This window comes from Phyllostomus discolor, chromosome 3, assembly GCF_004126475.2.
Source record: "Phyllostomus discolor isolate MPI-MPIP mPhyDis1 chromosome 3, mPhyDis1.pri.v3, whole genome shotgun sequence".
In the NCBI taxonomy this organism is placed as follows: Eukaryota; Metazoa; Chordata; class Mammalia; order Chiroptera; family Phyllostomidae; genus Phyllostomus; species Phyllostomus discolor.
The window spans coordinates 95,789,500-95,817,055 of NC_040905.2; the positions used below are offsets into that span (position 1 = coordinate 95,789,500).

Consider the following 27,556-nt stretch of genomic DNA (forward strand, 5'->3'; position numbering starts at 1 on the left):
GATACAGATTTGGGGTATAAGCTGACTTATTTGTTTTAGTGTGTTAATTGAAGGGGTCAGGTGAACCTGTAATACCCCGACATGGGTTTACTGTAGACCTCTGTCTTTGTGCTAGGTATCTGGAGGTAGTGCTTGCAGCCTCTTAGGGGACAGAGATCACCTTGCACAAAAACGTGGACTGTCAGTCAAGGAGAATCTCTTCACTATGTCTTGGCTTTGAACCCCTATCTGCACAGAGAGTTTGCTGGTGAATTGGAACTTTGCTCCTCTTCCAGAGAATTAATAAGGAAGGTGTTGGTTTTTGAGTAAGGTTACTAATCAACCTGTGAAATTTTCTTGGGCAGTTTAATTAAAATTTAGGCAAAATGTAGATAGTGCAATCATTTCTTAGCCTAGGTAGATCATAGAAACTAGCAAATTAAGGCAAAAGTCCCACACATATATTTGTAGTCAGGTCTGCACCAATTTCTAGGTAAAGGCTAATATATAATTGGTCTTTGGGGTGTAATCTGAATGGAAGTTTTTCCTTCATTTTTAAGATCACTACTCAAAGTCCACTGACAGAATACTGGGAGACAGCCTTGATTAGATTAGGCCAGATTGGATTAAATCAAATGGTTAAAGCCTTTGGAGCCTCTAGCTTGTAGGAGACCCATAATGGCCTTTATTGCATCCCTAAATCCTATTAGGTAAGTTAATCTTATTGAAGAATTCAGATCTGCATAAGGCAACATTGCCCTATACATTCTGTGGTGGTCTCTGGCCCTTAAGGTGAACTTTCTTAAAATAGGTTGGCTATTTTGGTTTGGGGCAAGTTATTCTAAATAACTTGAAAGTAGATACCTAGGGAGCATTCCACATAGAAAAATGGTTTGTCTCCTGGCTGCCCTTTGGCCTGGTGGCTGTTAGTATCTGTGTCAGGGATTCTGCCCCCCGCCACGATTTGGGGAGAGTCAGGAGTGATATGTGTTAATAGTTGTAAAATCAGCTGCTCTCTCATCGTGGCAGATGTGGGGGTGGATAGATGGGCGGGAGCTTTATTTTTTAGGCTTTATGAAATCATCTCTTAACAGCCTGTATCCATTTTAGAGGCTGACATTAAGAATCATATGCTGAGTATATGGTATAGTTGAAACACTCAGCTAGATGTTGGGAGTAAAATAAAGAATCTTGGAACTTGGGAGCTGGAGGCATCTTTATCTGTGAATTCCTGGGCATGTTTCTAGTTTTATTATAAGTGTGAGTTGGCTGTTGACTATGTCTACATTGACCATATTTTTCTGAAGTAAACATCCTTTTTGTCATGTGTTTTTTTTTTTTAAATATGTGAATTTATGGGCAGGCTGAGTTTTACAAAGGCATATAAATTATGTCAAATTTTATTATAGATTTAATGCCTTTTGGAAAAAAGGAAGAAATAGAAGAAATTGGCACCATCCAGTTCTGACTATATGCTTACCGCATCCATAGTGAAGACTGAAGGAACTATGGGACAAAATAGTAAATTTGATATAGACCTTTACTAAAGGTAGTTTAGTTAGATATGGGCAACTTCAAGACGGGTAAGTGATCATTATGTACTGGATTGGCCTCCAGTGAGGTGGGAAATGTTTTTTTTTTTTTTTTTTTTGCATCTTTGAAAATCAGGTGCATACTGCCTCAGCTAGGAGCTGAGTGTCCATCCATTCTGTAGTAACTTACAGAACCATATTCAGTAAGTTAACTGGTTCATAAGCAAAAAGTAAGGTATGTGATGTTTCATCTGACTACTGGGTGAATAACCAAGAGAAGATTTCTGCATCTGAGGGGCTGAGGTGACTCTGGCCTAGGTACATTCAGTGCTGTTGTGGAGTAGGGCCTTTTTTCTTGATAGAGCCTTGTTACCAATAATATTCCCCCATGTGGGCTCTGCTCATTCTTTGGCCAAGAAATGAGTTGTTAGTTCTTTATTTAACCTTTCTGATGGGCTAACCTTCATTTGTGTCCTTTCCCCAAAGACTAAAGAGAATTTCAGGTGTAGACAGACATGCAATCTGAAGAATGGTGATGATAGATGAATGGTTTTGATTTGCTTTTAGGAAGAAAAGCACAGCTAGCCCTTCGGATGAAGATAATATCTCTCTTCAACCCTACTCTGTATCAAGTGTGCACTGTTCTCTTCCTGTATAGCACTTGTATTTTCAAGAGCCAGGGTCATTGACAGAACACTTCTCACTCTTGAGTTTTAGAGCACAGCAGAGTACACACGTCTGAAGCAAGAGACATAATTTTCTCTAAGTGTACTAAGAATTTAATTCTCTGTATGTGCATGCATATGCTCACAAAATTTTTTTTTTTGCCCATGCTCTTTGAGGAGGAATAGGACGCTTTTTACTTTTATTGATTCTTGATTGCCCACTTGTCTTTCTAAGAAATAGCTACTAGAGGAATGTGTGTTCATTTTGTCCTCATGAACTTTACTCTTGTGGCCCTCCGACCTGAGGCTCTCCTAGTCTGCCTTGTGCTTTGCAACAGCCCAATTTAGTTCCTTTGGGCCTCTTCTTCCCACTCTATGAAGGAGACCTTCTTGCTTCAACTTAGTATCTATTTCTTTTGAGACAGTTCCAAATTGGAAGAGGTTGGGGGAGGAATTTCAAGAAGGAGAAAATTGGACCTGGTTAGGAGAAATTTGTAAAACTTCTGTATTCTGTGCTAATAGTTCTCAGATGCTTTGGGATCACAATATGAGACCTTGGTCTGGTGGACTTTGAGAGATGCTCTTACCAGCTGTCAGACAGCCCTGATTGTTTTTTCTCTCCATAGCATCTCTGCTCTTCCCACCCATTTTGCCTGGCGAGCCTATTTTTTATAAACTCGCTCACACCTTCTGTCTTTTAAAGTGTGCTTGATTTGCTTTCCACACAAGCTTCTCCCAGTCTTGCTTGGTCGCTTTGGGATTAAGGATAGCTGTCCTCCTCTCCATAGTTTGTTGGCATGCCCTGGGGGAAAGGAGGATGCAGACCCTTTCATATTCTGTTCTAGAGTTTCACAGGAAGCAGTAATGATACCTAAAGCTTACTAAATAGTAAGCTACTTAAAATGTGCTCAGCACTGTGTGACAAGCACTTTACATGGATTATGTCTTTTAATATTCCAGGGAGCCTGATAAAGTATCTGTGCTATCACTGCCTTCAATGTACATATGGAAAGTTGATGCCCAGAGAGGTTCCATAATTTATGACTATATACAATACTGAAATCAAGTGATGGGAGTAAGATTCAAACCAAGCAGTCCATTTCCAGGGATCATGTCCAGCTCCTTGGGGGAAAAGGTTGGGAGTTAATAGTCAGCATAGCTATGCTTATGGTATCTTTTCTTATCTGTGATGTCTCTCCTTTCAAACTGACCTAAATTCTATGGTCTTTATATTTTCAGTTCACTCATTAACTGAGGTGTTCTGGTTTGGTATTTGATGATGCCGGCTGTGTGTTTTAAAGAACCAGAAAGAAACGTGTTAGAGGTGAGCTTTATAAATTGTGCAGTCAGATAACAGGACTCTTGACAAGGAAATACGGCCAGAAGTGCTCATGCTTTGGAAAGATTAGTTAATTGGTATAGGTTGTGTTTCTGTGGTTAATTTGTGTTCCTGTTATAGTAATATGGGAGTATCCGTATCCACAGGCATCGACTGTGTTGTCCAGTAGTCTCATAAAACAAGGCGCTGTTGAGAGCCTGCACCAGTTGGTGCACCTGAATAACAATGGGGAAGCTTGTTGACCATTTGGCACTTCACAGCCTAGTAATTAGAAACTGTAAAACGGTAATACAGACGTGAAACAAATCCTCAAGTTAATGAAAAACAAAACAAAACAAAACACTACATTCCAGCTTTGTGGCTGAGTGCAAAATCACAACTGGTTGCTTATACAACAAAACAAACACTTCAGGATTTTGGCAGCTGTTTTATACATGTAAAAAGCTCTAGGCTCTACATTAATTTGGGGGCTGTCATATTTTTAAAAAACTGGAAGCAGCAGTTGCTTGACTTTCTTGTTTTTCATTAATTTATTGCAGTGGTTCTCAAATTATTCTTTCTAGATCAGAAGTATTAGCATCATCTGGGAATTTGGTAGAAATGCAGGCTTTTTTTGTGCCCTACCTCAGACCTACTGAATCAGAAATTCTGGGGTAGGATTCAGTAGTTTATGTTTTAACATGTCCTCCCGGTGATTCTGATGCATTCTAAACTTTGAGAAACACTGCGGAATGGGTAGAGGACGTCAGGGGATGAGCAGTGCCCCTTTTGGCCCTTACCCAAAGGTGAGCATTGGGCTTCCCTAACCAGAGATGGGATGGCTGTCTTGAGGTGTGATATTGATAATATATGAAGGCCCTCTACTATCAGGGGGTGGTTTCTCAGGAAGGAACTGTGACTTTGTGGGGACTAGTTGGGACAGGGGCTTGTACAGTGGCTTATAGTAACAACTGGATCAGTCAATTTAACAGACCAAGGTAGTACTAGACAGAGAAGAAGAGATTTGAAGAGGAGACAAAAGCAAAGACCACCTGATTTCTCAAGTGGAACTTCAGCAGTGCTGCTGATGCAGTATGCTCATCGTTGTCAAGAACTGTCATTAAAAACTGAAAGTTAAGATGGGGTTGGGATGGTAGCAGGATAGATTCCGCTTTTCTCTGTATGTCCCCTGTATTTCATTTCTCTGCCTCCAGCTATCTTGACTGATGGGATTTGTTTAATAATTTTCTTGGGATCTGACAAATGGCTCCTCTATCTTTTCCCCACTGTGTGGTGACCTCAGCAGTGACACAGATTCATTTCAGAGCCATTAGAAGTCCACACACAGTTGACTACTAGATCTCTTGGAAAGACCTAGTTGGAAATAAGAACTTCCTGCCAGAGTGACATGAGTTCCTGACTAATGTTGCCACAAAGGCTTAGGTTCCTGACACTCCTTGAATAGGTTGATTGACAGTCTGTTGAGGGCAAAACCTGATATGAAAGAAAACTCCTATTCTGCACTTTCTTTGTTTTTATCCAGGTTTATTAATATTGCTCACATTTTAAAATTTGCTTATTTTGCTCACATTTTTCCTGCTTTTTAGATCATGGAGTTTTCTCATTTCTTAAAAATAAGGCACAAGATCTATTGTATCCTGTTCTTTGGTTTAATCATCTAATATAGCAGGGGAAAGCCTCAGGGATAGAGGTAAATGAGACATAGCCCCTGTCCTCCCTGACCAGGAGAAGACTGATTTTTGGGGAGAAGAAACTAAGGAAAGAACCACCCAGATTCTGGGTCTACTTTATTCCCTCTGTGGTCTCAAGTGGGACAACTTGCTTGAATATATGAATTTGATGTTAGATCACAAACCCAACATCAGGCTCCCTCCCTCCCTCCCTCCCTCCCTGCCTCCCTGCCTCCCTCCCTCCCTTCCTTCCTTTTTCCTAGGGAGAAAAATTTTTATTGCCAGAAGTACTTCAAATAAAGGAACCATCAAAACTTGATGCAATCTGATGTTAAGATACCAGAGCACAGAAACCTACTGTCACATTAAAGCAGGCTTTTGGCTATTACATGAAATCTCGGGTCACATGGACATCCATGGGAGGAAGCTAGTTGCTAGTACATCTGATGGAAACTGTGAATGTGTGGGCTGTTCATCATTGTGAAGGCTTATGTAGTGTTTTATTTTATTCTAAGGGATCTGTGGCCTGTTGGCTCTTAGGAGGTGGTAGTTGTTGATTCTCCTTCCATGTGAGACTTAGGGCTCATGGAGAAACCAGAGGTTCATACAGGAGTGTTTGCCTTCCTGGACAACAGGAAAGGGGGTCCTTCTGCCAGATGAGTGGGGAGGTCTTAGTCTTTAGCGCCTTAGTTTTCATGAGTGGTGTAGCCTTTCTGTGTCTGGATGGGAAGGCTGTGACCCAACACTGTCCTTTTCAGACTGCCTGCGCTTCATCTTGCTTTAATTAAATACACAGCTGATGATGTCAGCCTGGCTCCTGGCTCCATCAACTTCCCTCTTGGAACAAAACATCCGGGCAGACAGTTGTGACAATTAAAGTCTCAAGACTCAAGCTTAGTTCGTTCTGATGTAATTAAAATAAATCTGCCTAAACATCTCCAAATGCAGATAAAACCTAGTGCTAATTAGAGGTGACCCTAGTAGATCAGTGCTAATAGACCTGATTTGATTAGGCAGAACCAGTGGGGGTGCAAGCAAATACATGAGATTCTGGCTAACCTGATTATTTCTTTGGCTTTTCACTTGGGGGAAAAACCTGTTTGATTCTTTATATCATAGAGTACTTGAAAACTATTACCTGGGATAACTAAAGGACTTAAGTGAAATAAACAGGCAGGACCTGTGGACTTGCTCTTTTAAGAGTCTCAGTCAGCCACCACCTGGGACATGCTTGCTTCCTGGCAGATCAATGGAGAATGGATTTTACAGGAGGTCCTGGCCTGGAATGCTAATTTGAATGGGCACTCTAAAACTCACCCAGGCATGTTCTGATAAAGTCTTAGCAAATGTGGATGGCGAAGGTAGTTTTTAAAGTCACAGTTTCTTTGTTTACTAAGGTATATACAAAAACAAACTAGAACTGCTTTAGTGTTTGTATCAAGACCTCATTGCCAATTTAGGAGATATTTTCTTAATTGCTTTGTCTTCTGGCTCTTTGTAACACTGGACACACCTCTCTTATTAGCGTTTATCAATTTGTGCTATAATTGTTGGTTTATTTCTCTTGTTCTGCTTTAGAAAGCAGGGAAATTGTCTCATTCTTCATGATGCCTGTCCAAATGCCTATCATATTGGGCTGAGGTGGAGGGATTGGCAAACTATGGCCCATAGGCTGAACCAGGCCACTATCTGTTTTTGTATAGCCATGAACTAAGAATGATTTTAACATTTTTAAGTGTTTGAAAATAAATTGAAGAACATTTCATGACACATGAAAATTACATAAAATTCAAATTTCAGTTTTCATAAATATAGTTTTATTGGAATACAGCCATGCTCACTCATTTGTTTTATTGTCTTTGGTTGCTTTGTGCAACAACAGCAGAATTAAGTAGTTGCAACAGAGAGCACATGGCCTCAAAAGCCTAAAATATTTACTATCTGGTATGTTACAGATGTTTGTTGACCCTTTTCCATCATGTAGTAGATGTATTGGAAATGCTTATTGCTTGAATTATTTGAAATATAAATCTGGGTTTCCAGATAGAGTTATTCTGCTCCTAAAAAGTGTTCAGTGAATATAAAATGAATGGATGACTGATGGACCTATTTCTCTTACTATCCTTTTGTTTGATTTAAGTGTTAGTGTTGCTGGTTCATTTCTGAGAGCTGCTAATTACACAGGAGTATTTCTCTTGTGAGTAACTATGAGAGTTCTGCTTATCTTTAGTAACTGTCCAGATTCTGAACCTGTTGTATGGAATGCAGAGACACCATGAGGCACATGGAAGTTCAGCTGACCAAATCATACAGTAAAGAAATTGAATGACTCTTCATCTATTTATCTTTTTATCTAGTTGCAGAGGCTTTTTGTGATGAAAAGGAATTCATACAAACTTGGGGATATTTATGAGCAAATTACTGTACAGTACTATATAATGCATTAGTTCTTACAGGCATAACTATCTTTGTTTGTAGGCTCTTCAGTTCATTACCAGGGAAGTTCTTTAAAAAAGGAAGTAAATCCATGGTTTAAAAAGTAAACATTGCAGACAGTGATAGCAATTACCAAATGTAAACAGTGTGGCCTTTGAGAACCACTGTGAAATTGTTTAGTGAATTAAATTACTATGCTTTTGATAGTCATGTATCTACATTCCCATTGACTGTTAAGGAATGTGCTTCAAGGAGGAGAGATGAGGTATAGGCAAAGTTTATTTTTAAGACACTAATGTTCTTAGGTAAACAAAACAAAACAAAGCAAAACAAAACAAAACACCAACCTGCAGATATACAGTGAACTGAAAATTTGGCTTTTGTTTTAGGAAAGTACCTTTCCTAAATGACCAACGCCAGAAATACAAGTTCATTCATATGCAAGGGAGTTGGAGGGCATTGGCTTATTCAGGAATAAGGTGAGAAACCAGTAATTTATAGAAAATTCCTGGTTGCTGGGATTTGAGAAAATGAGGAATTTGGCAGGAAGAAAAAAAAGAAATGTTAGGAAATACATAGAGAAATATGGGTCTAAGTTTTCCTAGGAATTGGAGGCAAGACACTTGTTAAATTGTGTCCACATTTACATTGTTTCCCGTGGAATCCTATAGGGGAGTGAGATTTCTGCCTCCTCTCTTTATCTTATTAAATTTACTTAAAAGGATCAGATTCAGTTCTTTAGGAAGCATCATTTTTTCTCAAAATAACACCACTCTGCTCACTTATTACCCATCATGGGACAGGTAGTTTTTGTACATTTTGGCCAGCTTTACGACAGCCCTGCATAGTAAGAATAAAATCCCTGTCTTATGGATGGGAAAACTGAAACTTCGTTAATTGGCTTGCCTGAGGTTTTATAGGTAGTAACTCACAGAGCCAAGTTTCAAACCCAAATCTGAATCCAGCCCTTGTTTCTACTGTCCCAATTTTTCAGTGCTTGTTGCCCAGAGATTTCATCATTGAAATTATATATTAAAAATATGTGTAAGTCCAGCCTGAAGCTTTAACTCACCATTTCGTGTGAATGAATTGCTTTCCCATTTCATATGCTTTCTCTTTCTTTCCAATGACTTCGTACATCTTTGATTTGTGAGCTTGCTCTGTTCCCTTAGATGTTAACAGTTTTTATCAATATAAAATTGATCTTGCTGCTTAATGTAGAGGGACTTTAGGAAGGGGATAAAAACTATAACAAAATTCTTACAAAACCAATAACCTCCACTCAATTGAAAAATTAAGCATGGTTTGTCTTTGGTGCTATGTACCCCATCTTTCTGTCCAGGAGCTCCAGGGGATTCTAAAAGGAAGAATGAGAAACAACATTCTAGGCTTGGGCCCTCTACATTCCTTGGTTTCTCTTGGAGGACTTCTTGGCAGCTTTCAAAGAAGCCTGTGTTTTCCTACTACTTTTTCATCTTGGGCTAACCTGCTTCCCTTTTCCTGCTGTTTTCCTTTTGTTCCTATGTGACTGGTGTTCTAAGGGACTTTTTTTACAGCAGCTTTCAGTCATTATACCACTGAGTTTTGCAGGAGTTTTTCTTTTCACATTTTGATACTTCACACACACACACACACACACACACACACAAGTGTATCTATGAACCTTCTGAACCTTTTTGGACTTTATGGCAACAGCCTATAGGAAAGAAGAAAAAAAACAGGCAAACTCTAGGTAGAGCCAGGGAGCAAAGGGCAGAGGGTTTAAGGTTGAAGGAAACCAGCTATTATTGGTATCTTAGGATGCAGTCCTAGCTGTTAATAAATTTAGAATTTATTTATTTTGGGGGATGGTTCTGTAATGTCTGTGAGAAGTTGATTTTGGAAAAGATGCTGACTTGGATGTGGATTATGTAAAAACAGTGATGAGCTAATGCAAAGGAATAGTGCATCTTCACTTTTTAACCTCAGTTGTTGAGGGAATATAAAAAAGCCCATAACACTGGGAAGTGGGAAGCCTGCACATCAAAGCAGCTGGCCAGGAATGTCTTGTGTCCTACATGGATGAAATTGGTGGAAACTCTGTTGCCCCTGCCACAGATAACTCTGGTCCTAGAGAATTCTGTGCATGTAGGCAGTCTTTCTGATTAAAAAAAAAATGGGACTAGAGAGGAGTGAAGACTACAAGCTTAGAAGGATTGATTTGTGAATTACAAAGATTAAGAAAAGAACTTTTCTGAGGGCTGGTGGGCAGGGGGAGGGTGGGCTGGGTTGGGAGTAAAAGGCAGAAAACTGATAATTGTTGTGAACAACAATTAAAATAAAAAAAAGAGAGAACTTTTCTTAAGGGTGAATTTGCCTTTTGGAAATATTGTGAAAATTCTAAAGAAAAGTAAGTTTAATCAAGCTAACAAGGAATGCTGGAAGGGAAAAATCTTAAAGGTTTAGTTTGAACACTACAAGGTTTGTGCTTTCCACAGTGCTTCCTATTCTATAAACTAAGGTGCTTGGGGAGGTGGAGCAAAATGGTTGAAACCTTTCCTACTATTGCTGCTTTGGGATGATCAGTCCTTTCTCTTACTCCTGTAAATGCACGTACTGATTAGGATCTTGCCGTCTAGTGTTGGTAGGGTTTTTTTTTTTAAACATCATATGACCTACCTCTACAAATAAATTGTGAATAAACTAAATGAGGACAGCAACTGTTGTGATACTTTATAAAATCTCTAGGGCCTAAGGTCCCTGACCAAGGGAAAGAAGAGCTGCTGTTTTTAAAAAACCTGGCAGCTTGTTTTGTTCTCATGATTTCGCTAAGGTTGAGGTTCCACGGTATAAGATAGGTAAGGATTGTGTGTTTTAGAATTATGAACAAAGCTGTCCTTGGGAATGATAAAGACTGTGCTGCAGTGTTGCGTGTGTGTGCATTGCATGCCATGTGTTCTGGGCTCTGTCCATGCCTTTTACTTATCGTCTACAATGGTGTTGCACAACCACTCTGTGACAGCGTTATTTTAACTTGAAATAGCACGAGTGTTAGGAGAAAATAACCTTGTGAATGTGAATGGGGATTCTCCCGGGTGCCTGTAATTGCAATGATTTGAAATGCTTTCACAGGTTTGTAAGAGAGGGTAATTTTTCTTCTTTATTTGCTCCTTCTATCTTGTTCGAAAGCCAGTATTACCTTACCTCCCACCTCCCATATATACTTGTTATTCCTTTCTATTTCTCTCTTTTTTTTTTTCTTTAAAGGAAACCTTTTCTAGTAAGAATCAAAGGTATTTGGGGCATCTTGTTTTTTATTGTTAGGGCAATTGGTAGTAATTGCTTTTTGGGCATCATTTTTAGGTTCTAGGTGTGTTCTGAGTGGTGCTGGCAGGGGTAGTGACCCCTTAGAGCAGGGTACTTAGTACTGTTGACATTTTGGACTGGGTAATTCTTCATGGTGTGTTGGGAAGTATCCTGTGCATCGTAGGGTGTTTACCAGCATCCGTTACCTCTGTCCACTAGATACCCCTCCAAGTGTGACAACCAAAAGTGTCTTCATATATTGCCTGATGTTCTTGGGCAGGATTGCCCTGGTTGAGAATCATTGCTGTAGAAGAAAATGGATGCTGGGTAGGCAGAGGGTAGCCATGAACCACTTAGGGCTGGAACCTTTATTTAAATGCTTTGATTTATTAAAAGCACTTCTCAAATACCAGTGATAAGGGTATACTTAGTTGAGATTCCTGTGTAATTTATAAATATCATTTTAGTTCTTGGCTTCAACTTCTTAGGGCTAGAGCATGTTATTTTTTTCTTATTTTCAAAATGAGGGGCATTTGTAGTAAAATGTAGTAATCTCTGAGGTCTCTTAGAGCTCTTGCATATTATGATTTTAGTTATAAAAAAGACATGCAGTTATAGAACTTTGGAGTTGAAAATTTATTTGTGATCATTTAGTCTACTCCTGTTAGTTCTAACCAGTGTGATTTCTGCAAATAGATTATGCCAGAAAAAATAGTTGCTTTTCATCAGTAGAAATTATTAAATGCTCAGTTTTAGAGAGTTTATCATAACAGACTTTTATAAAAAGTGATAACTATTGCTACTGTGACTGATCAGAATTCATGCAATTGACTGCCTGGACTTGAAATAATGTCTTTTGTTTGGAATCAGGCTTTTAGATGTTGGTGTTTGTTTTAGTAGTCCTGTGCCTAGATTGATACTCTTTATTGCTAAACAACTTCATGCTCTGCTACTTTGATGAGGTAAAATGATTTCCCAGAGTGCCTTGGCTGATATATTGGAATTAAATTGGTAAGTTTTTTATTCTAACTGCTTTTAAAGCTTTATGAGAGTAGACTCATTTGTGTGTGTGTGTGTGTGTGTGTGTGTGTGTATGTAAAAATTTGACATAAATGAAGTGGTTAAGAGGAAAATCCAATACCTTTTATAGGTTTATGTGCTTCACATGTGATGTGTCCATCTAGAAATAAGAAGACACATACCAGATGTGAAGGTATCAGCTAGTCTTACTATGCTGGAGATCTTTTCTACCACTGGAATCACACTGAACTGTTTGGTAGAGTTACTGAAATTTGAAGCTGAGATGAAGTACCTATGCTTGTGATTTCACTGTAAAGATTGGGTGGTGTGTTTCTTTTGTGTTTCTGGAACTCGATAAACTACAAGTTCTGGAATATTCAGATTCACTGCAGGACTGAGATGGATAGGGAGGTGTATTCTAGTGGATGCTAACAGCTGAGTATGCTTTCTTTGGGTGCTTGTCTGGAAAACCAATCTGAAGGTATTGTGGTCAGACACAGTGCTGTTCCTAAGCCTTATTGGAAATAACAGGTCTCTTAGCTTATGCTAAAAAGGTAATTTTGCTTGCAGTAAATATTAAACAAAGGGCCTGAACTGTGCTTACTTTGGCAAACAAATGGATCCCAAAATGAATCAAACAAAGTGTATATAATGTGGAACAAATTGAAATACTTGAGGATTTATCTTAGATATTTAAAATCATATATATATCTACTTTTTTTTAACAAACTGACAGCTGTTAGAGGGGAGAGAGGTTTGTGGGGCTGGGTGAAAAGGTAAAGGGATTAAGAAAAACAAAAAAACCCAAAACACAAATCCTCACAAGAACAGACAACAGTATGGTGATTACCAGAGGGAAAGGGGGAATGGAGGAGGTTGAAGAAGGTATAGGGGCATAAATGGTGATGGAAGGAGGCTTGGGGTGGTGAACACATAATACAATATAGAGATGACATATTATAGCATTGTTTACCTGAAGCCTATATAATTTTATTAACCAGTGCCACCCCAATACATTCAATAAAAAAAGAAAGTATATAGAAAAAATAATATTTTATCCTTATGTCTTTATAGTGCCCTCAGGAAAAAAAAGAACCATTGGAAATGTCAGTGAAAGGGCAATATTGTTTCAGACTGCAGTTGTGGTTCTGGACCCAGTTTTGCGGCCTATCTTTCCTTTTATTGCTAGCCATGTAACAGCCAAAATAGCTATAAGGTGTTTATTTCACCCTGGAAGATTTTTTTAAGGAACAGTTTTTGATGAGGCACGGCACATGGCATCATTATCATTTCTAACACAGAGAACTCATTTTCAATTATGCTATCAAAGAAAAATGACAAATAGAGAATGCAAGAAAAACCAGATGGACTAACTAACTGTATTAGGAGCTTCACATGCATATTTTGTGTCATATATTAGCATTCATTAAGTCAAAAGAGAAAAAAATGAGTTTTGCCTACATGCGTTAAATCAATAGGGCTGGCAAAGTTCCAGGCTAGCTCTTGTGAACTAATTGTTTTATAACTGTTTTAATTAAAATTGTTCAGTATATGATTAACCTAAAAGTTTTAATTTCCACAGAACTGTTGAACAAATGAAACATTAATATTTTACATTAATCATGGTGATATTGCTGTGTTTTTCAGAGTGGGTATTTGTTCAAGTAAACTATAGTTAAGTGGTAGGTCTTAGGTATGTCTCAGGAGAACCTGCAAATTGAAAATAACTTTGTAAAAGGACCAGTGTGACAGGGTTGTCTATTATACTGCAAGTTCCACAGATGAGCATTTATGTAGTCACCCCCCACCCAACTAATTTACAGCTGAACCTCTGTCATAATTGTCATGTTAAGAAAGTTAACAGTGTAACATGCAAGAATCAATGTATGCCTTTTCCTTCCACTCAGCTTCTTATAGTGTTAGTGTATGACATGAAATCCTTGGATTTAAAGGGGTTGACTAGTAGGGCCTGTGAAACTGACAGTGATTTATGTGGTTTTGATTTAAGAGATAGGTACAAATGTTAGTTTGGAATCAAAGCAAAGATAGGAAAAGTTTGGATGACCCATTTACATGTATTTGGTTGCTGTTCTTTAATTTGGCACCAGCCTGACTTTGGTAAAACACATTCCATTTTGCAAATGGTAAAACTAAGGCCCAGTAAAATTTCACTGTGTGAAATGAGGCTCCTTAAATATGCAGCTTTGCATTTCTCTCATTCATTCCTCTCCCCACTTTCTACCTTTGCCCCCACATGAAAGTTCTTCACTTCATTGGAAAACTGAGTATCTTTTCCTTACCATAAACCTTTCACTCTTATTTCACTCTGTTGGTTCAGGTCATGGTACTATATAAATTCAAGGTAGCAGTGGTATTTGAACCCCATAGAAGGGCATTTTAAAAGGTAAGATTTATACAGATCAGTGGAAATGATAGTTAAACAACTCAAGCTGTTTTAACTGTCCAGGGATACTAGGGTACTAGGTTGAACTTACCTATTAGATTGTATGACACTTGATAAAAGATCTTTTTTGCAGTTTTAGACCTGTGGGAGTCTGGGATGCAGAGTATGAACAACAGAATTATACCAGCCTTGCACTTACATAGTCAGGAACATAGGACATTGTAATCTATCCGGAGTTTTAGCTGCAGCCCTGATTTCTCTCATTGTTACTTTGTCCTGCTGTTTCTTTTTAGTACCATAAGGTTCACCTTTCTGTCTATTCTATATACTGTGTATTTAGGACCATAAGACACACCTAGGTTTCAGAGAAGGATGATAGGAAAAAAATTTTTTGAAGCAAAAAATGTGGCAAAGTATTTAATAACCTGTGACCCTGCTCTACTGCTGCCTGCCCTGCCCCCCTGCAAGCCATGTAAGCTACATTCAGACTATAAGATACGCCCCCTTTCCCCCAGGGGGAAAGGGGGCGTATCTTATAGTTTGAAAAATACGGTAATTATTCTCCTTCCTAGATTCCTTCTATTCAGCTTTTTAAGTACCAGCTTCTGATTAAATTATTTGTAAATTCATTATTCTTAAAGTAATTAATAAACATAGTATAATAATACATTTTATGGTCATAACATTTGTTGTACAAGTTGCCCTATTTGGCAGAAGCTGCTTTACACAAGTGATTTTTGAGATAAATGGCTTATCAGGCATGATGTTACTTGTTCTTTAGGCTCTCGTGATGTCTATCATTGCATGAAGTTAGGTCATTAGAAATGCACATGCCTGGACCATATAACTTTGGTTCTTTAGAGAATTGCCATCATGGAGTTGGAGTGTTGTGTTTTTGGTAAATGGAGAGGAAGAACATTCAATTTAAGAACTCAATATTCTATATTAAAAATATTTCTGTCTCTTGCAAAACATTAAAAATAATCTGATACCTTAATGTTTCTGTATACATATATATAGACAGAGATTCTTTGAGAATGTAGTGCCAGGACCCAACATGTATGCATTCTAGTAACTCTCAAATGTTTGTTGAATGAATGAATACTACATAACTAGGTAAGGATCCTTTTACATTTTCCAGGAAATTGCAAACTTCATTCAGTAACCAATTTTACATACCCTAAGTCCTTGGTCATCAAATACTGTTTTTGTTTGGTGAGTACTTTAATCTACTTTTTAAAACTATATTTCATTGATTATGCTATTACAGTTGTCTGGATTTTCCCCCTTTGCCCTCTCTACCCAGCACTCCCTACTCCCACAGGAAATCCCTAACCATTGTTCATGTCCATAGGTCATGTGTATAAGTTCTTTGGCCACTGCATTTCCTGTATATTTCCGTTGCATCCTCATGGCTTTTCTGTAACTACCTGTTTGTACTTTTTAATCCCCTCACCTCTTCACCCATTCGCCCACATGTCCTCCCATCTGGCAACCATCAAAACACTATTCTGTATCCATGAGTCTGTCTCTGTTCTTCTTGTTTGCTTAGTTTATTGTTTATATTCAAATGTTGATAGATTTGTATTTCTTGCCATTTTATTGTTCATGATTTTGATCCTTTTTCTTAAATAAGTCCCTTTAACATTTCATATAATAATGGTTTGGTGATGATGAACTACTTCAGTTTTTTCTTGCCTGGGAAGCTCTTTATCTGCCCTTCAATTCTAAATGATAGCTTTGCTGGGTAGAGCAATGTTGGATGTAGGTCCCTGCTTTTCATGACTTGGAATGTTTCTTGCTAATCCATTCTAGCCTGCAAAGTTTATTTTGAGAAATCAGCTGACAGTTTTATGGGAACTCCTTAATTGTCTGCTTTTCTCTTGCTGCTTTTATGATTCTCTCTTTATCTTTAACCTTTGGCATTTTAATTATGATGTATCTTGGAGTGGGCCTCTTTGTATCCATCTTATTTGGGACTCTCTGTGCTTCCTGGACTTGCATGTCTATTTTCTTCACCAAATTAGGGAAGTTTTCTTTCATTATTTTTTAAAATAGATTTCCATATTTCTTGCTCTTTCTCTTCTCCTTCTGGCACCCTATGATCACATGTTGGATTACTTGAAGTTGTCCTGGAGGCTGCTTACACGGTCCTGGTTTTTTTTGGATTCTGTTTTCTTCTTCTTGTACTGAATTACTGATTTGATTATCAGCTTCATCCACTCTACTGTTGTTTCCCTGTAAATTGTTCTGTATTTCAACTAGTGTACCCTTCATTTCTGACTGGATCTTTGTTATGTTGACATCCTCACTAAGTTCCTTGAGCATCCTAATAACCAGTGTTTTGAACTCTGCATCTGATAAATTGCTTATCTCCATTTTGTTTAGTTCTTTTTCTGGAGGTTTGATGTGTTCTTTCATTTGGGCCATGTTCCTTTGTCTCCTCATTTTGGTAGCCTCCCCTGTGTTTGTTTCTGTGTATTAGGTAGAGCTGCTATGACTCCATGTCTTAGTAGTGTGGCCTAATGTAGTAGGTTTCCTGTAGAGTCCAGTGGCACAGCCTCCCCTAACACCCAAGTTGGGTACTTGAGGTGCACCCTTTGTGTGGGCTGAATACACTCTCCTTTTGTAGTTGAGCCTTAACTGCTGTTTGCAGGTTAATGGGAGGGATTTATCCAGGCCAGGGAGCTACAAGGACTGACTGTAACCACTGACCAACCTCTGCCCTCCATGGAGGATCAGCTGTGCAAGGGGCAGGGTGGTAGTGCTCCAACATGGAATGTAACTGTCCACTGGATGTGCTTGGCCTTGGTGTTTCCCGGGTGGTGCAGCCAAGGTCAACCTCCACCTGTGTGTTTCCTGGGGCCACCTTGCCTGAGCTATAAGGCAGCCTGAGATGACTGCTACTTGTGCTGGGCTTGGAGATTCCCAGGGGAAGCCAAACTGTGAATCTAGGCTGGCTGGGCCTGGGGCTCACTGAAGCCAGTTGTTGCTCGTTTGAGAGGATTTAGGAAATTGTAAAGCTTGAGCCAAGACCAGTTACTCATGTGGAAAAGCAGCTTGGGTGGGCCCATAATTTGGGTGGGGCAGTCTTTGGGGTCTCCAAGGTGGGTCAAACAATGTTGGCCAGGTTGATAGACTCAGATATGGCACAAGCTTGCCAACTCTGGGTGGGGAGGGTTTAGAAAAGGGACAGTGGCCTCTGCTTGCCTTGATGCCAGACACTTCAGTTCCTCCCTTAAAAGACACTGGTGCCTTTTAAGTTGCTGCCCTGGTGCTGGAGCTCAGAGGGAGTGAGTCTGAATAGGTGAGTCTGTGTGTGGGTTCTTTAAGAGGAACTTCCTAGAGCTCCAGCAGTTTGTTCCACTGACTCAATCCCCTCTGGTTTTTGCAGCCACAAGTTGTGGGGACTTATCTTCATGGCACTGGAACCCTGGGCTGCGGGATCTGGTGTGGGGCTGGGACTCCTTGCTCCCAAGATATTCCTCCTGAATTTTTATTCACCACACCTGGGGGAAGGACCATGTCTGTGATCCCATGTCTGTGCCCCTCCTACCAGTCTGGATGGATGAGGTTTCTTTAATTCTGTAGTTGTCAGACTTCCATTCCACTTGATATTTCTGAGTGATGGTTGTTCTATATTTTAGTTCTGATTTTGGTGTGGTTGTGCAAAGAGGTGAGCCATGTCTGCCTTTGCTGCCATCTTGACTGGATATCCCTTTTCATCTATTTTTAGTAGATTCTTATTTGGTTAAAAACTAAATTCTAAGCCATAGTTCTAAGTTAACTGAATTCTAAGACATCTGTACTGGCCAACATGTGTAGGCACTTTACAGTGTTTCCTATCCTAAGGGGAACAATATAAGAACTGAAGCATATGGTTCCTGCTCTGTAAGCCCAGAGTCTTGCTGTTAAGACAGTATATATCCAGCAAGAAAGAGAACTACCAAAAGCAGTATTTCTAACAGCAGATCTGTAGGTATAGGGAGATAGATTGGGACTTCCTACTTTTGTTCTACCTTTCTTCTTTATTTCATTACATTTATGAATGTACTCTCTGTGCCCCTGGGTCCCATTTCCCATCCGGTAGCAGCAGTAATTACTGTTGGGATAAACCTCCCAGCTATGAGGCCAGCTATTCTTGATCATCTCTGCAGCCTGGCTTCCACCTCTATCCCTCCATAACAATGCTTCTGTTGCTCTTCATCAGCTGCATGCTTACAGTTGTTTGTTTTTCTGGTGAAGCATTGGTGTTCCAAAAATACCACCAAGCCTAAAACTATTTCTCTGTTTAATACATCTTTTGTCTGAGGCTTAGTTACTGTTGCAGTTGATAGCATGACTGCTGATGGCAAGCAATAAATGAATGTTTAAATAGTGTGTAATTCAGCAGATGTGCTCATCTGGGTGATTCTCTTGATAGCTGCCACTCGGTAGATAGAGGGAGAACCAATAACTGAGTGTATACGGGGTTGTTCCAGATGTTATCTGATTTTTGGCTAGGTCATTCTTGGTGATTTTAGTTAGTTTGACTTATTTTGCCTCTATTCAGGTTTTGTGGCTCTATTTTGCTACTTTATTTTGATACATGTGAGCAATGTGGCTTCCATTTAGGGATGTTTAAATTTCCAAGACATGAAGATTATAGTGCAGTTTTAGTAATTCCCAGTGATCATCACCAAATAATGTTTTTGGTAGTCCCAGTTGTATAAATCTCATATTCTTAAGTGCACATACAGTACACCACACCCTCTATCAAAACATGACCATCATGGCTGTCCCACTTTAGAGATTACTCAAGGAAGGAAGGAAACTACCTATCCACTATTACTGTACAGTATTTAAAATACACAGACCAATACATCTTAGCACGGGACAATCTTTGTGAATATACTCTGTCAATTATGATAACTAAATATCTTTTCCATGAACCTAGCAATCAGTTTTCTTGTAGTTCCTTGCAAAACTGTTGTTAAATTACTTTGTAGCTGGCTGGCTATGTCTCTTAGCTAGAACAATGGTACTGGAATTAGGTCAGATTTAGCCCTATGCTGCCCATCTTTCCGAAGTTATGGTTAACCATGAGTTTATACCAGATGAGGTAGGATGTATAATTGGGTACAAGTACATTCCTGGAAAACATACCAAAATCATGTTCTGTTAAAAATAGAAATAATTTATTCTCCGTCCCATTATGGATTGCATTTTTATACCTATAGCAAGAACGTATCATTTTTTCCAGATCATATCATATAAATAATAATAGTATGTGGTAATAATGAGAAATTGTGGGAGGGGGAAAGGGGATTTGATCACTGAGGGACACACAAGGGGACTTTGAGGTACTATAATGTTTTATTTATTAAATCATAACTGTGGTTATGATAGTATTCACGTTATTCTTTTTCTGGAACATAAGATATGTTTTATAGAGTTTTCTGTATGTGTAATGTGTCTCACCATATATGTATGTTTAGTGCATAAAAATGTGGAAAATACCTAAAAAGCACAAAGCAAAAATATTACTTGTATTCCTGCCACTAAGAGGAAATCACTTCTTTTTTGACATGTATCTTCTCAGTGTTTTGGGAGACACATACAGTATTCTGTCCACTCCCATGGCTTCAGATTTTAATAAAAATATACACATATGTATGTATGTAAGTATATCTAAACCTAATGTTCTGATTTATTATATTGTAATATTTTAGCATAAGGTTTCAAGAGTCTGTGTAGTTAATTTTAATAGCTATGTAGAGTGCCATTATTTGGATATATTATTGTTCACCTAACCCTTTATCATTTGACATTTAAGTTTTTCCTAATATTTAAATATTATAAAATATTTACTTTATGCTATTTAAATTAAATAGGATCAGTTGGACTCTCTAGTGTGTAAACATTTCATAAAAGGTAAATTAAAAAATTTATTGTGATAAAATACACGTAACATAAAATTTAATGTCTTAACCTTTTTTTAAAGTACACAGTTCAGTTGTACTACATACATTCACATTGTTCTGCAACCATTATCCCCATCCATCCCTAGGTCTCTTTTCATGTTGTAACACAGAAACCCTGTTTCCATTAACAATAGCTCCCTGTTCACCCTCTGCCCCCTGCTCCTGGCAACCAAATTCTCCTTTCTGTCTGTATGGGTTTGACTATAGGTATTTCATGTAAGTGGAAATATACACTATTTGGCTCATTTTCTCTGGCCTTAAAGCCCTAAGGTTCATCCATGTTGCAGCATGGGACAGAATTTCCTTTCCTTTTTAAAAATTACAATTAACATACAATACTATATATTAGTTTCGGGTGTACAACATAGTGATTAGACATTTGTATACATTATGAAATATTTACCCCATTAAATACCCATCTGGACACCATACCATAAAATGCAAATTTTGTTGGACAAGGTAACTCTGGCTTCAAAAGCTACTTGAAAGCTGATTTCTTTCCCCTTTAAAGAAAATTTAAAAAATTTTCCTTTTTGTCCTTTTACAAAATATAGGTATGTGTAGTGTGTTTCAGGTAGGTAGGAAATGGCTCTACCATCTTTATACTCTTGCTGGCTATGAAGTTATTTTATTCATTCACTTATTGAGTATTGATTGACTGCCATTTGTATGCCAGGTGCTTTGTCCTAGATCTGAAGATACTGAGATGAAGGCCTGGTTTCTGCTTTTACAGTTGGTTTACATAGTGAACAGTGGGGCTTGGGTGTTGTTATTCCATAGACTTTTGATCCAAACTTTAGACTTTATGACTTTTAGATTTTAGACTTCAGACTTTATGGATCCAACATTTCCACTTGGATGACTTTGACATGATTTATATTATTAAATAGGTGATTTAGGAGCTTATATATCAGAGTGGCTACTACTTTATCCTCTTTCCATAAATGTCCCATCCCCAAACTCTGTTTTTTTATTTTAATTCTTAACCAGGGATATGTTTTTATTGATTTAAGAGAGAGAGGAAGCGGAGGAGAGAGAGCCAAACATTGATGTGAGAAGCATCGATCGATTGCCTTCCATTCATACCCTGACAGGGGATTGAACCTGTAATCTAGATGTGTGCCCTGACTGGGGATCAAAACTGCAACTTTCGGGTGTATGGGATGATTCTCCAACCAACTTTGCCATGTGTCCAGGGCCCAAACTCTATGTTTTTAAGGTTGAATTTACGGTTGAATCCTGGAATTCAGAGCTTGATGGGCAAGATCCAAAGAGTGCAGAAAGTGGAAATGACCTTTCAGGCACAGAGTGAGCATGACTGAAGATGCACTACCTGCCTTAACTCCTCTTTGGTATTACTGAGCTTCTTTTCAGCTCTGAAATTCTGTGATAATCTGATGTTTGGCTTCTGGAGATCCCCATACTGAATCTTTTCTGAAACATTGCAGTTACAGTAGAGAGAAAAAATAAGATTCCTTTTTTTGAGATACCAGCTGAACTTCAGAGAATAAATACAGGTTTAAGAATGAAAGAACAGAGAAGAAGTGTACATTTGCTCATTCCAGTAGTTTCAGGATTACTCTTTGGAGAGTTGTATAGGTGGCCTGAGGCTTCAAGTTAGGAATATTTTGACATATAAAAACCTGTAGGGCTCCAGAAGTATCTGGCATCATTCCCAATCAAATATGGTGGCTATAAGTTCTTTAGCTAGGAGACTATCAAAAGGAAAAGTTTGTGGACAGGTGTGCCCTTCCTCCGTTAAACTCTAGAGCATAATTAATTAAGCAGAGTGGGTGTCTGTTTCTTATTTGTTTTACTTGTATTTCAGTTTTAGCATCTTCTGCATGCATTCTAGCACTCATTAGCTTTGGACAGATCACTCAAGAAATCTGTTTTTTTTTTTCTTTCCCGCTGTAGAATGGGGTACTAATTCTTGTCTCACCTATTTGACAACAAGGCTATTAATGATTCAGTAGGAAAGCATATATGAAAACAGTCACTATAAGGTGATAATTTGGTATTAAAAAAGTAATGAAGAGGGATTATCTCTTTGGTCACCCATGAATGTGCATGCATGTATGCCTGCCGCCTTGAATTTGGCAACCTGGTATACAACTCTAAGTTTGAGATGGCTCTCAGGATTTTGATTGATGATGATGAATGATATGGCGATGAATAAAGTTATGAAGAATGCTACTGGTCCTTTAGGACAACTCTGTTTTCTTTAAGGTTCATTTGGGTGAAGCAGCCATTTGTGTAGACTGCTATTTTCTACTATTAAGGTATTTTGTTCTACTGTATTTTGTTTTATTTTATTTTCAATGTCACTCAGAAAAAACTTTGAGCTGGCTTACAAGAACATGTACGATGCAACAGATTTATAATAAAATAAGGAGATCCTAGCCAGGGTGGTTCAGTTGGTTGGCGTGTCATCCCATAACTGAAAGGTTGAAGGTTGGATTCCTGGTCAGGGCACATACCTAGGTTGCAGTTTCGTTCCATTCCCCAGTCTGGGTGCATACTTACAGAAGACAGTCAGTGCTTCTCTCTTGCATTAATGTTTCTCTCTCTCCTTCTCTCTCCAAGAAAAGCAATGAAAAGACATCCTTGAGTGATGATAAAAAATAACAATAATAAAAAATTAAAGAAATAAAATGAGGAAATTGGGACAGAGAAAACACATGTAGAGAAAATACAATAAAGCCATGTTGAGGCTAATGAGCAAAAACACAGATGATAGGGGCTTCTGCGATAGGTAGAGGTAGGTTACTTATTTAGCTCCCCATGGGGACAGAACGGAGAGAGAAACATTTGTAACTTGTCCTGAGAAATTTTGTCAGTGTAGCAGATGAAGCCATGAGGTATACCTACACAACAGTGATTTATGAAATAATTGTTTTTATGCTGTCTTTTAGTGAATATTGATAACCCAGTGACATGTGTTCCATGCAGGCAGCTCTGAAGGGCTGCCTTAAGCCAAGGACAACATTTAGAACATGTCCAGGAGTGGATAAGCTGCCTCTCCTCAGGCAGTCCTCTATAAATATTCTTTATTCCAGCTGGGAGCTGGCATCTCTCCCTGACTGGTTTCCAGTGGTGTTGTGGCATAATTCAGTGTCCAAGAGACCTAGGAATGAAGATGACTGTCCTATCATGAGAGTTAAGCATCTTCATAAGTGGTTAGCATTTCCTTCTCTTTCTTGGTTCTAGCATGTCTGTTGCAAGGATCAGGCATGTGAATTGAAGTCGTTTTTTGTTGGAAAGGGCAGCTAAAAGCCAGTTGTGATTTTTAGCCTTTCACTATGCTGAGAACCACTAGGAAATTGTGAACAGCTAGTAACTCAGTTTGTGTTGGCTATTGTGTGACCACTGAGTGGCGGTTGCTTCACTTTATAGCTCCTGGTGTCCATATCATGTTTCTAGAATTTGTTCCTAGCATGAAATTGTTGCTAAATAGTTTCATTAGAGAATTTGACTTGAACCCTTTGCCTACTTTTCTGTTTTCCTGTTGTTACTAACTCTTGATACTATTAAAAAATCTTGATAAGGACTATGTGTTTTTAGAAGTGGGGATTATATTCTGTGCTTTAGTGGAACACAGAAGGAGACTGTCGGGTTAAGGCAAGAGATTGTGGCACTGAAAGAGAAATGGCAGTGCAATCTCTGGCACTTTCAGTAAGAAAAGAAAGGGAATGATAGGCTGGCTGTGGATTATATGAGGTGAGGCCCCCCAAAACCTGGTATTTATTTTATTTATAAAATATTATGTATTTATTTTTACATGTTTAAACTTCAGTCACCTTCAAAATACTATTTGGTGCACTACACCTATTGAGACTTTTTTTATTTCCACTGCTCAAAACAGTTTTTGAAATGGTTGATTTTGATGCCTTGTGATTCTGTCATTTTTTGTTTCATCTCTTCCACCTCAGCAAAACTTTTTCCTTTGAGGATTTTTTTTCATCTGGGGAAACAAAAAAAAGTAGCTTGGGCAAGATGGGGTGAATTGGGGGTCATACTGTTTTTGAACACTCAGCATGGTGTGGGCAGGTGAGCTGTAGACCATCATGAAATGGACAAATGCATTGAAAGAGTTCAAAAAAATTCACTGAAGCTTAATGCAGCCTCTCACAACAATGCCAGCTGGCACACTGATACAGATGGGTTCCTAGAACACTCACTTAAGGAAGCCTGTACTACAAGAGGCCCAGCTATCCACAAGATAATTCTGATTTTTTGGGGCCTCCTTTGTATTAAAGGAGGCACTCCTCCTTACCTGACTTTGTGTCCCCTAAACCTAGAGAGATGATAGGCCTATTGTGGCAGTCATTTGGGGTAACTTTGGCAGCTATGTGTATTTGGGAGCCCAGTGGAGAGACAGAAGACTGTTAAGCAACAATCATGGTTGTTCTGGCAGATTGCTTTCTACACTTACCCAGAACCAGCTCCACCAATGTCCATGGCCCAGTTTGTGTCCACATAAGTTACTTGTGACAAGATTCTCATTACGAACTTGGCACTAGAAATGGGTCAGAATAAGGCTATATTTGTGTTTCTGTGCATAGCCTGCATTTCTTATCGGCGGGAAGGTCTTACTATATAATTAGAGTTAACTGCAGCAGTTAATTTGTACTAGGGTTTGATGTGGGTTAGTTACTACAGAAGTCACATCAACTATTTGATGTCAGTTTTATTTTGTAGCATGTGCTCCTCAGGAAAAAAGGAATATGGACTATTATGTCACAAATGATAATTTGATGTCAGTCAAAAACCTAGAAGCCTGAAATCAGAAGGGTTTAGTGGTTTTGTTGTTAGAGTATACTTTTCTTCCTAGGTGCTTTAAGGACAATATCAAAGTCAGTTGATACTTTTCCTAAATATGAAATGTTTTCAACATATTACAAACATTTGCCATCAGCAAAATTGGACGAGGAAGTCTTACTCCTATATTTTAAGTAGAAAATCAAAGTCATATTAGAGAGTGACAGAGGTCACATATTGTGTCTGGGACATAGCTGAGGAGAGTACATTTTTATTACCCTGACTTTCTAATCCTATACTTATTATTTAGGAAACTTCAGCATATAATAGATGAAAAGCAATTTCGTGAGTGATCCCTGGAATGGGCAAATACACCAGATGTTTTCCAAATATCTTCTGTGGAGTTGATATGTCTTCTGTTCTGGCTTCCTCTGTCGAGAGGCAGAGTGACATGGCAGTTAAGAGTATAGGTTCTGGACTTCCGGCAAGATGGAGGAATAGGTGGGCGCACCGTACCTCCTCGCACAACCAAGAACAGAACCACAATAATTTACAACAATGATTTGCAGTCATAATATCAGAACTGTCAGAGGATTTATCTAAATGGAAGTCGGACAGCCTAGAAGTTGAAGTAGACCCGTACATCCAGACTGGTAGGGGACTACGAGCCGAGCGAGCAGGCGTGGGGCTGGCGCGGGTCGCAGGCGCGTGTAGGTCGGGGGAAATTTGGCGCAGAATCGGCGCAACAGCAATCCGGGACGCAGGAGCAAGCGCAGCGGTGCAGCGGTGATCCCTGAGTACGCAAGTGGCGGCTGGGGGAATCACTGGGGCAGCGACTGGGGATCAGGGCAGAGCTCACAGCCCAGAAGCCCAGGGAAGTGTCTGACTCCAGGAGAACGGAAGGGTCGCCATTGATCCCTCCTGTCCCCGCTCCCACCCCTGCCCCCACATATAACGTCACAAGCTAGCGACTGGGGCGCCCAGCACCGGTGAACACCTAAGGCTCCGCCCCCCACCGTAACAAGAGCGACCAGACCGGAGAAAAAATAAATAAATAAGTAAAATAATAGGAGAGACGGGGAAAGACGTAAGATATGTTTCCAGCAGAACAGATCAGACCCCCAGGACTCATCCTTTTGAGTGACCAAGAAATAGCCAATCTATCAGATGCACAGTTCAAAACACTGGTGATCAGGAAGCTCACGGAACTGGTGGATTTTGGATCCAAATTACATGAAAAAATGCAGATTACCATAAAAGGGATGCAGGAAGACACACGGAGAAGAGCCAATTGTGAAAGGAAGGAATCTGAATCTCAAAACAACACAGTGGACCAGAAGGAAGATAGAATCAACCAAGCAGGAGAGCGTGATGAAATAAGAATTCAAAAAATCGAAGAAAAGCTTAAGACCATCGAGGACACCTTTAAACGTTCCAACATCCGAATTATAGGGGTACCAGAAGGGGAAGACCAACAAGTGGAAAAGTTATTTGAACAAATAATAAAGGAGAACTTCCCCAAACTGGCAAAGGGAACAGTCTTCCAAGAAATTCAAGGAGCGCAGAGAGCCCCAAAGAAGTTGGACCCAAGAAGAAACACACCAAGGCACATCATAATTACATTAGCCAAGGTAAAAACGAAGGAGAGAATCCTAGAAGCAGCAAGAGACAAGGGGACAGTAACCTACAAAGGAGTTCCCATCAGACTGTCAGCTGATTTCTCCAAAGAGACCTTACAGGCAAGAAGGGGCTGGAAAGAAATATTCCAAGTCATGAAAGACAAGGACCTACATCCCAGATTGCTCTATCCAGCAAAGCTCTCATTTAGAATGGAAGAGAAGATAAAGTGCTTTTCAGATAAGGTCAAATTAAAGGAGTTCATCATCACCAAGCCCTTACTTTATGAAATGCTAAAGGGACTTATCTAAGAAAAGAAGATAAAGAAAAGACATGTATAGTAAAAGGACAGCAAACTCACAATTATTAACAACCACACCTAAAGCAAAACCAAAAGAAACTAAGTAAACAACTAGAAGAGGAACAGAACCACAGAAATAGAGGGCACAAGGGGGGGCTAGCAGTAGGGGTGGGAGGAGGAGAGAGGGGGAAAAGGTATAGAGAATAAGTAGCATAGAATGTAGGTTGAAAATAGATAGGGGGGAGGGCAAGAATAGTACGGGAAATGTAGAAGCTAAAGAACTCATAAGTATTACATATGGACATGGACTAAAGGGGGGGAAGGTGGGTGGGAGAGGGGGCACAGGGGGGAGGGGAGTGAACGGGGAAATGGGACAACTGTAATAGCATAATCAATAAAATATATTTAAAAAAAAAAAAAAAAAAAAAAAAAAGAGTATAGGTTCTGAAGACTCACTGCCTCACTCTGAGTATGGGTCTGACATGACATCCGTGCTGTATAACCTTCTGTGTGCTCAATGACTTTGTGAAATGGGATGGTTTGAATTCCCACCATATTAATGAAGCAACATATCTGTGTTATTT

At 39.1% G+C, this 27,556-nt stretch overlaps 1 protein-coding gene and 1 long non-coding RNA gene across 8 annotated transcripts in view; both read left to right on the plus strand.

Annotated features, from left to right (window-relative positions):
• The window catches only part of AUTS2 (activator of transcription and developmental regulator AUTS2), a 1,155,833-nt gene that overhangs the window by 52,729 nt on the left and 1,075,548 nt on the right, over positions 1–27,556 (plus strand). The window lies entirely within an intron of this gene.
• LOC118499249 lies at positions 17,955–19,568 on the plus strand. The gene is made up of 2 exons (XR_004901775.1): positions 17,955–18,165; positions 18,205–19,568. It is a non-coding gene; the product is annotated as an uncharacterized LOC118499249 (long non-coding RNA).